The sequence below is a fragment of the Rattus rattus genome, chromosome 6 (assembly GCF_011064425.1).
Source record: "Rattus rattus isolate New Zealand chromosome 6, Rrattus_CSIRO_v1, whole genome shotgun sequence".
In the NCBI taxonomy this organism is placed as follows: domain Eukaryota; kingdom Metazoa; phylum Chordata; class Mammalia; order Rodentia; family Muridae; genus Rattus; species Rattus rattus.
In genome coordinates, this window is record NC_046159.1 from 113,037,586 (window position 1) to 113,046,764 (window position 9,179).

The window sequence follows — 9,179 nt, forward strand, 5'->3', positions numbered from 1 at the left end:
CTTATGTGAAAACATTTTCTGACTTTTCAAATATCAATTTTTAAAATACTTGCAATTTATTTCAGGCCAAAGCCCTTCATCTCTGAACTAAATGCCATGACAATCCCGCAATGCAAGCTGCAACAGTGAGGTTAGACCCTACAGCCAGTGTAGACCCCACACCCTTGGTGGGTGGCTAGAAGGAGAGAAACTAAGAGCAGAGCTGTAGCAACAGGGTGATTCTTGCACACAGCCCACCCTTGCACTCCAGCGAGCGGCCTCTGCTCTCTGCAGATCCAATTTCACCAGCATGAAACAGGAGCCCCATTGACTGAAGGACAGCTTATGACTCCTTATTTCTATCCCCAGAGCCCTCACTTCCAGGCTGAAACAAAGCCTGTGTACCCCACTGAGAAGGATCTAAAAAAAGAAGGGAGCCCACTTTAACCCTACAGAAACACCAGCTCTGCTTTATCAGCAAAAGATGGGCAGCCCAGAGCCACCTCTGCCAAAGCAAAGCCTCTGACCTGTTCCTTTCCCTCTGTCTGTGTCTGCACTTTGCCTGGACAGGCTTTAACTAGCTGCAAGCTCTCAGACCCAACTCAACCTGACGAGGTATTGGAAGATGCTGGACACCTCAGCAAAGAGTCTTACTCAAAAGCAAGGAAGTGGGGAATGCATCTTCACCACAATGTCCACACAAGGAGGCAGGCAAGGGGTCAGCCTCCCACAACCAAAATGCTACAGGGGCTGCAGCAAAACTGAAGCCCGCCTTGAAGGGAAGGGGACAGTAGAAACTTCTGTTGGGACAATGTTCAACATGGTAGCTAAGAATCTGCCAGGAAGGTATTCCCTAACCATTCGCCTGTGGCAGTTCTCTTTAAACATACACCTGAAGAAACTCAATCTCCAGGGAAAGTAAACGCAATTCTATTTAAAACCAACAGCTTCTGGACCCTGCGTTTAATTTAACACCAGTGTGACATTTATTCCCATGGAGGAGCTATAGCAGGCAGCCACAAACTCTGCATAACACACTTGAGCAAATTTGAATGGAAGATACTCAATGACCCGACTTCCCCTACACCTGCCCTGTCTCCAGTCCCACCTGAATGTGACCATGGCATGCATCTTCTTCACCACCCAAGAAAACGTGGAGATCAGCCACAGCTTACTTTCCGCACACTGTGTCTGGCTGACCAGGATCCAAAGGCACAGCAGGATCCCCTGCCACAGCCCTTCTCACAGGTTTGGACACAGAGTCCCTCATGGGGGTCTTGCAGGATCACAGCAGGCTGCTGAGTAGCTGGTGAGAAAGCATGAGGCTTTCTAAGGATGGGCCCTCAGGGTCGATCACTGGATCCCATTTCCAAGTGGTCCTTCTTTTGACTAAGAGATGGCGAAGGGGAGTTCTTCCTTCCTGCTCTTGAAAGAAAGGATCAACTGTTGAGTCGGTCTCTAGCCAGGTGAGAGATGCTCTGTCTCTCCTCCTGGGCCCAGACACAATTCAACATAGCGTAGTAAGGAATGGCGTCAGACACCACCGTCGTAGAGCCTCGGCCCTGGACACAGGCTTCAACCTCTGGCTTTGGAGGAAGATGTGCAACTGTCTGACAGAAGAACCACATTCTGCAGTACCTTTTCCAGGAAGTGCTGCAGACCTTGATGTTGCTTCTCAATGAACTTATTGGGAGCCACCAATAAAAGCGGACATCCCAGGAAGTTCCGGTACAGGCACCAAGCCTGCGTTCCTCTGTAGCTGCTTCCTCAGCCACACAAACTCACTGTAGTGCCATCTCACACAGGGGGTCTTGGCAGTAAAGGCCTTGCTGTTCGTATTGAAGAATATCTTATAATTCAGAAGCCTTCGTCCTACACCCAGGGTCCTGAACTCACCCTATGGTCACCTCCTCCAGCTCTCGATTCTCCAACATCCTATACCATAAGCCCATCCATGGAGACCATCATGAAATGAAAACTGACTTTAGCCAATATGTACTGCCAACAAATGATAAGGGCTGACTCCTGAAAGCAGCAGCTCTTTACAGAGAAACCAGCACCAGCACCGAACCATATAGCCCGATCGCAGCTGGTATCTCCTTCCGGGTGAGTCTCTAATACTAATTTGAATTTGTTTCTATGCTGATATTTTCATATGTGTTGATTCTTTCAAGGAATAATTGATACCACTCACTCTCCCACTGACAACTCGGTTCTTCACTAGACTGTAATGCATCATGACAAAGAGCCTCTAACTAAATGTTCACGACCAGATTAATGAGCCAATGCCACATACATAAAAGTCGATTGAGTTCTGAATCTGAACTCTTGCCTGGCATGAAAATACTGACATGTTCACAGAGTTTGGCTAGGTACTTTTATTTCAATTTAAGATAGTGCTAACATACCAAACTTCAGTTATTCATATTTTTAGTTTTAACCACAACTATAAACATACATTCAAAATTATTATATTATGAAAAGCATGTCTATTGGCTTGTGAAAGATCCATCCACTCAGGACAAGTTGTTGTGTCACTTGTTTAGGTGATGGTGGGAGTTACATTTCATCTTCCATACTGGAAGCTCATTGTAGAGGACTTTCTAGTACACCTACTTACATTCTTCTCCATTATAACCATGAAAATGTAAAAGGCGATAAAAGTTAGACAGAGTTAAGAAGGAGCATCATTAAGTCAGCTTTTGACCAGAAAATAAATAACAGTCCTAACATTTGTGGCATAACTGGTTTGTCTTAAGAAGAAGTACATCTTATCCAAAAAGGGCTGCCTCTGTGTTCTTTCTCTTCTCTCTGTCTCTCTGTCTCTCTGTCTCTGTCTCTCTCTCTGTCTCTATCTCTGTCTCTCTCTCTGTCTCTCTTCTCTCTCTCTCTCTCTCTCTCTCTCTCTCTCTCTCTTTTTATTCTGCCACTCTCCTTCCCTCTCATCTACTCATCTTCTATGGATTCTTTAATATTCTGTTATGATCATCTTATTTTCTGCTCAAGGAATGGCATTTTAGACCATACTGTCAGATACTGGGCAATTTTAACATAATTACTAAATCTCTCCCCTTGGAAAAATATAGGGCAAACTTTGTCTTCTGGGGACCCAAGGGGGAATTCCTTTTATAACCCTTTGTTTATTCAAAGAGGATTACATGAATATGTATACTAGATTACAAACATGTCATTGTTCAAGGCTTAGTTATTACATTTGGATCTAAACACAGGTGTGTACATCATAATGAATGGAAACAAAAATACTTAATAATAAGAATAACGTACTTACTATTAAGGGACATATGTAAAAGCAATATAGGTCAATGAAATCTAATTCCTATAGGAATTCTTATATTGAAACTAGTATCAAAACTTCAAATAGGAAGTTGGGAATAAACAGAGCAAGAAGCTGTGTAAGACATGAGGAACCTGATGAAGTAAACTGAGCATTTTTCCTTCTGGTTATAGGAACAGGAGCCTTTGCTGCAGATTCTGTTAAGCCTGCTCTGTAGTTTCCAGAAACGTGTCAGGCAGACAGGGAGGACTGTTTTATCTGTAGTTCTAAGCTGTTTAACATAGTGTCAGCCACACAGAAGAACCAAAACTACAATGTGTGCTGAGGTATCCTCTGAAATAAAACAGACGGCCACTGCATTATTCCTGTTCACACTGAATTAAATTTGTTTTATCAAAGTGTTTTATGTTCTCCTAGCAATTATGGACATTGCATAATATTTCACTATGTTGTCATCATTCTAAAAGGATACTTCTTGTCAAAACACTGGAATGCTTTAGCTCTTTGAAAGTTCTTTTTAAAAATTTCAAAGGATATGAACTTACAAGTTCAAAGTGGTAAAAAATATTTTTTAATCATTAATTATAAAAATTAGATTTATATGTTCATAAAATGACATACCCATTACATGAAAATTGGAGCTCATTGTTGAGCAAAGATATAGATGTACATTTTATTAATATTTTATTCAATATAATCATATAAATATTGCTGGTCACTGTGTTAATGTATTTTGTCATAATGAAGGACTTCAGATGGCTGAGCCCTTTCGGTTACACATCAGAGTGACTATCTTATGCAATCATTCACCAGGGTTTACACTCAGCTATTTTGAGATTACATTAATCTTTCTTTGTTAATATTTTAAACCCAGAATTGACTTCAATTGGAGTATGAATGATTTTAAAATATGCTAAAATCCAGGTATAGGGGCATGTGTCCATACTCCCAGCACTGAATAAATAGAAATAGGGGAACGAGATTCCAAGGGCAGTATGGCATAATTTCTAGGATGTTAAATCAAATAAAAATAGAAAAGTCAATACAAATATAATAGTTAAAATTAACTTAATTTTCAGTTTTTTCTCCTACATATTATTTTATAAGTATCTACAGGAATACTGTTTTAGTTAAAATTCTCGTTATTGTGACGAAAACAGTTTAAGGAAGAAAGGGTTTATTTGTACTCACATTGAGGATATAGTAGGAGATAATGTGAGAAGGCTTGGCAGCAGGGTCAGGAAGTGCTTGGTGATATCACTTACATGATGAGAAAGTAGAGAGAGAGACAGGTACAGACAGAGAGACAGACAGACAGACAGAGACAGACATATAGTGAAAGAGACATAAACAGAGATAGAGAGACAGTGACAGAAATAGAGAAAGAGGTAGACAGACAGACAGACACACACACATGCAGAGAGAGAGAGAGAGAGAGAGAGAGAGAGAGAGAGAGAGAGAGAGAGAGAGAGGCTGATGCTCTGCCCACTTTCTGACTTTTATACAGTCTAGTCCCCAAATTTAAGTATGTTTCTTCTCAATTAATTTTAATTTTTCTGGAAATATCTTCATGAATATACTGGAAGGCATGTTTTTTTTCCACATGGAGAACTTTAATGAGAGAAGAAGAAAAGAAGAGAAGAAGAAGAGAAGAGAGAAGACCAGCCATGGGTATGGAGGGAAGAGGGGGTGGTAAGAGAAGGGACAGGGACAAAGAGAGCATGAGAGCAGAAGAGTAAGAGAGAGAGCAAGAGAGTGGAAGGCATGTTTTTAATCAATCTTAATGCATATGATTTTAAATCCAGTCAAGCTGAAAATGAAAATTAATCGTAACAGGCACTTAATGCCACCAAGAAATATGAATTAAGTGAGGTTGAAAGTAGAAAGAGCATTATCTTTGATTTAGATGAACATATTTAAAATGTTCAATAGTATTGATATTTCTTTGAAAATCAATGAGGAAATTGTTAAGACTAGCTTTTATTCCTTAGAGTAGGGTGCATTTCCTATTCTTTAAAGTTATTGTCTTAATTACGTTTTCTGTAAAAAAAAATCACTTTGACTATCTTTAAATATCATTTTAAAATCAATATACATACATGCAGACACACACAGAAATAAGAACTTAGTTGAGAGTGTTGCAGGTCCAAACTTCTGGAAGATAGAAATAGACATGAAAAGATTGCAGGGTCTTGGATGAGTAGATAGGTGAAGGCCAACCTGGGCTACATCAGGTACTTTCTCAAATGAACAAGCAAAATACATAATCAAGAAGGAAGGAAGGGAGGAAGGAAGGAAGAAGGAAGGAAGGAAGAAGAAGAAGAAGAAGAGAAAGACAGACAGACAGACAGACAGACAGACATTCATGACATTACTATTACTTAAGGTGCACTTTATAGTTTTCAAACTTTACTGACTACCACATATACAGTCCTGGCCTTGTCTGGACTTTTGGTTCTTAACATGTAGTCAAAAAATCTCCCTTGACTTTTTCCAGAACTAATATTCGTGTTTTCTGTATACTATTAAATACACTTTGTCTTCGTTTTAGCAGAAGAGAGAATCACATTAACCAATTTTAAGTTCACAGGTATACCTGAAGTGGAAACTTCTAGATTCTTTGGAAAGTGATGTTTTGATGTGGGAACACAGGTGAAAGGATATTTTGCTAAAAAAGACACATGAAAGAGTGTTTTTCTGAAGCAGCCATGGGTGAAAGGATGTTTTGCTACAGCAGACAGGTGAAAGGACATGTGATGCTTAGAAGGACCACCCCACAGACAGTAGGAGCTGAAGCATTGGTTCACATTCTCAGACTTGCTACTCTTCACTGATGACACACTTTGTATCATTTGCCATGTTGCTTTGCTGAACTTTGGTGGTGGTGGCTTGATAGAAAGAAATTTGCCAAAGAACTTCTCGTGAGGTTCCTGTGGCTTTTTTGCTGCTCCTGTGGACATGGCCCTATTGGTGAGCCTCACGGTTTCTTCTGGATTGAACTGCAGTTGACGACTCATGTGTGCTACCTGCCAAGTGTATTGGATTGTAGCTGGTGATTCGTAGATGGTGATTGCTACATGGACTGGATAGCTGCTACACATTCATGTTGGTGTTTTGCTAGAATCCTGGACTACTTATATACTGACAATGAAGATTGGACTTGCTCTCAACAGGTCTACTTACCCTTCTAGTCTAATAACCTTTTTTTTCCCACTACTTCTGGTCAGTGGTAGCCTAGGTGGGAGGCTGAACCCTTATTAAAGTAGGTTAAGGAACATTTATGCCTACGTATACCTATTTCAAATAGATTTTCATAAAATATATTCTTTCAAATTCATCGGAGAAATAGTCAGTTCAAAATGTAAAAAAGAGAGATACATGTAAGGAAGAAAAGAAAATTATACTGTATTTAAAATGTTAATAAGCCCTTCAGAAGTCCCTCATTAGTTAGAATTGAAAATGGCAAAAATCTTCAGTATCAGCTCCTGTCTGACATAAGCAGTGTGATCAAAGGCAGCATGAACCAAGAAGAAGACTTGGAGTTTTCTACCATTTACACAATCTTATTAATTTTGACTTTCAAAGCTCTCTTCATTTTTATCATTGAATACTCTTGCAACCATGCACTTAATGGTTTTAATGCATATAATAGGCTAATACATGTTTTAATCGCTTTCTCCTCAGTCTTTCATAGGGGAATATCTGTCTTCTGTGAAACACAGTAAAAAAAAAAAAATACTAGTGAGTGTTTAGAAAGTGCTCCTTCATATTCATTTATAGTATAATATATTTTTTCTGAATGGTAAATTAGTATGTTTTGGTGGATACATAATTTCTATTGCAGGTCCCACAACATTACTATTACTCTAGCTTTGATGATTACTTTTGCGTGTTAACAAGCTTGGATTAACTGACCCTATTATTCTTGAAAAAGTGTGAATTTTAGAGGTTGTCTGAGGATAAATAAAAATGGAGTAAGGATGGATCTGGTTGGGAGATGGAGGGAGAGCATATAGGAAGAGACAAATGGAATTGGGGAGCATTCAAGGATGGTGTGGAAACCCAGTACATCGGAAACTTCTTAGACAACAGGTAATGGAAAATACTGAGTCTGAGCTGAACATTTTTGTTAGCCAGGCAAGGCTTCCAGAGATGGGATTGGGTGACATTCCTTTGAGTTATTGATGAGGGGGTCCACTGGACATACCCAAACAACCTAGGCTGATGCTAGAAGAGAAGGTTGCCCTCTGAAAATGACAGTCGAACCCCATTGCTGAGGATAGCATCTAACAGCTCATTAAAGGTAGAAGTAGAGCTGGTGTGGCCTCAGAGTCTTCACCTCTACATTCTACTGTCTTTGGTAAGAGAAGAAACCCTGCAAATCACACATAGAGAAAATGGATGATAACACAGCCACAAAACCCTCTAACGTGCCTTCAAGCTGTGCTGCAGCAAATGATGTTACAGAACTTGTGGGAATGTCCAACCCATGTTTGGTTGAACTTGAGCTCCACATCACTAGCAGAAGCTTATTTCCTATGCTGTTTAGATGGCCATAAACCAGAGACTTGATAACTCAGAAACGTAGGCTAGAACCAAACATAACTGCCCACCCAAAAATGTTATTCCTCACTTCATGAATGAGGACATTTCTAAGACACATAGGTGTATATCTGTGCACTTAAGAATACATACCAGCAAATTGTCCAGGTCCCTTCTAGTGCTGGGTCACAACTCCTAGCTCTGGAAATCAGAGTGGTATGGATGAGGGACTTACAGAATTATCTTTCCAGGTATACAGAACTTATATATTCAGGGACTTCCAAAAGTATCCAGGTAACCAGACATTTGGTCTTTGACTAAAGATTGAAACATTTCTTTGTTTCTGAATCTTCTATCCCTGATTTGTTGACATTGTGTCTTTTTTTTTTCCTCTGGATGTTTTCCAGAAATTTTCTTTGCCTTTGGATTTCAACAATGTACTTGACCTTTTAATATATTCATGAGAGTCCTGTACTAGAGATAATAGATAGATCAAAAATGTATTCTAATTCTAAAATAATCCTGACCTCTATTTCAGAAGCTCTCATGGAAATAGGTTCAGCATAGAAATGTACAATGTAACAGAATACAAAGATTTTTAAAATGATGTAAATTAAAATGTGGCAACATAAATGAACAATGTGCCTTACTGGGTTTTCAGCAGAATTAAAACAGGTAAAAAAAAAAAGATCAATCAGTTTGAATAAAGGCAAGAAAAAATTTCAAACTAAAATATCTGTCCAGAGAGCTCTAAAAATAAATCAGATGATTGAAGTCCATGTGGTATGACAAAAACCAAATGCTCTCACATATACATAAAAGTAATCCTAGGGAACAGAAAGTGGAGAATACAAGGCATACACATTTATACATCTTCCACAAATTCAAACAGTCACAATGAACTCTCAGTGCATTTACGTTCTCATAAAGCATGACACTAATTAAGCTAAACATCACCATTTTATTGTATGTTGGGTTTTCTTCATGTTTGTGTCCTCAGATAATTTTGGTCATTCGCCTATTTCCTTGTTGTAGTTCATTTGGACCTCCAGCATTCTCTTTCTCCTGTTAAGAAATATATAATTTATAGCCAAACCTGATTGGCAAACATCTTATTTAAATCTTTTAACCTTGTTTCCAGACCCATGCTTTATATTTTTGGCAATAGTCTTGGACACTTCTCTTCCTGTATCTGGCCACAATCACTGTAGACCTGAATGCTCTACAGGATCACTTTCAACAGTCCTGACGTATTATATAGGAAATGTGAGTTAAAGCAATATTTCTGGCAGTGAACTGTGATTATCTGTGGATTGTCTGTTTGAAAGCATTAGATAGATTTTCTCTGCTTTTTCTATTACAG

The 9,179-nt window shown here is 39.1% G+C and overlaps 1 pseudogene; it reads right to left on the minus strand.

Moving 5' to 3' along the window:
* Nucleotides 1–1,150: 1,150 nt before the first annotated feature.
* On the minus strand, nt 1,151–1,931 carry LOC116902921 (annotated as a pseudogene).
* Between the last annotated feature and the right edge of the window lie 7,248 nt (nt 1,932–9,179).